Source organism: Rhagoletis pomonella, unplaced genomic scaffold (assembly GCF_013731165.1).
Source record: "Rhagoletis pomonella isolate Grant_MI unplaced genomic scaffold, Rhpom_1.0 Rhpom_scaffold_00007, whole genome shotgun sequence".
In the NCBI taxonomy this organism is placed as follows: domain Eukaryota; kingdom Metazoa; phylum Arthropoda; class Insecta; order Diptera; family Tephritidae; genus Rhagoletis; species Rhagoletis pomonella.
Genome location: NW_023458561.1, coordinates 65,272,294 through 65,274,213, shown reverse-complemented (window position 1 = coordinate 65,274,213; position 1,920 = coordinate 65,272,294).

Sequence of the window (1,920 nt, the reverse complement as noted above, 5' to 3'; positions counted from 1 at the left end):
TTATTTTATTTTATTTTATTTTATTTTATTTTATTTTATTTTATTTTATTTTATTTTATTTTATTTTATTTTATTTTATTTTATTTTATTTTATTTTATTTTATTTTATTTTATTTTATTTTATTTTATTTTATTTTATTTTATTTTATTTTATTTTATTTTATTTTATTTTATTTTATTTTATTTTATTTTATTTTATTTTATTTTATTTTATTTTATTTTATTTTATTTTATTTCATTCTGTTTATTTATTTTATTTTTTTATTTTTATTTTATTTTTTTTAATCCTTTATTTTGGGATTTTTATTTAGAGTGGCATTGTCGTTCATTATACTTGCAACAGGCATCTAAAACCATCAGCTCAATTAGCTCAGTAATTTGAAGCATAACATACCAAACACTTGGATTTTCAAAAATAATTTCACACACCGCAATAGACCGAATCGATACCAGCTACCGACAGTTAAAGTTACAGTTTGGTTATATAATACTGACCAACAATTTTTTGAAAATTCAAACCCGTCTGGATATTGCAAATATTTTCTGAAAGTATACGTATCCAGTAATAAAACTCTCGATGGATTTGCAAAAGTTAGCTCGTATTCTTATTTTATGGCCTACCGATGTTTTCATGTCCCGGCCTGAGTGTTTTCAAAGACGTCTAAAAAATTGTTAAAATAAATGTCTGCGCGAAATTAAAGGTTGAGACATAAATAGTAACCCATTAGATCCCGCCTGAAAGGGTCGTTTGAAAGGTCGTAAGAGGATTGATTTATTCTAGAAAATTACTCATCGGAAAATTTTACTAGGGGCGTCTCAGGCAAACGCTTCATGCCACCAACGTAAAAGTTTTTTTACAAACAATTTTTTAAAGTTGAGTTTGGCTGTTATTCCTTCTTGGCATAAATTTTTTGTTAACTGTAAAGTGGTGAGGGGACAAGTAAGTTGACGAGTGACGGGAATGGTGAACTCATTAGTGACGGTAACTGGGAAACGATAGATGCACCTGAAAACCGTTTCAAGGCTCCAGGCAACGATGAGAGCCGCTATATGCTGATCTCCTGGCCATTATAATCTGTTTGATGTAAATACTCTTCTTCGTTTGAGTTGTGGCAAACTTTCTTAAGAAATTAATTAATTTTTTTTTTTTTTTTAAATTTAAGAACAAAATCTTCCTAGGAGCTTCAATAATCTTCTAGGTTTTAGTCGTCTTCAGGTAGAAAATGAATCACGTTAAGTTTTTATAACTAGTTTAATAACGTCCTGAAAGCAATTCATTCTCAATCAGTAGCAAATATGCCAACAACTGACTAGTTATAACCTAAACTATCACCGAAGTTTAGAGTACAATTTCTGAGAGATTTGATGCTAGGCGACATCACTGCCAAATTTTGTTGTCAAGTATTTTTGCAGCACTATTAAAACATGCAGTTGAACGACACGGCGTATGCGCAACCTCCTTTAATAACTACATACTAGGAACAAATGACGAAGCTAGATAATTCGCTATCCACTAACTTCGATCCTGTACTATATATTCTAGTGTTCAGAAGTAAAACCAGTGAATTCATAAATTCGTTTTATTTGTGCAAAAAAATATTATGCGAATCCAATTCTTTTCCGTCTTGGATTTAATTTTTTTTAACATCGAGTCTATAAACAAAACGTTGTTAGGCCACTATAACAAGAAAAGTATTATGAAGAATTTAAGTAATTGGAATTTCGTATTCAAAGGCATTTTTAAATGGACTCATGGAAATCCTTACAGTCCTTTTCCATTCAAAACCAACTAAGTACTTTTTCATGCATAAGATTTTCACAGCCGGACGTGTTGTGTACTCCACCCGCTTATTATATGCCACTTTATTTACTAACGGTTAATTTCAACTTGAAATTGCCAATCTCCGCGTTTGATTGCAG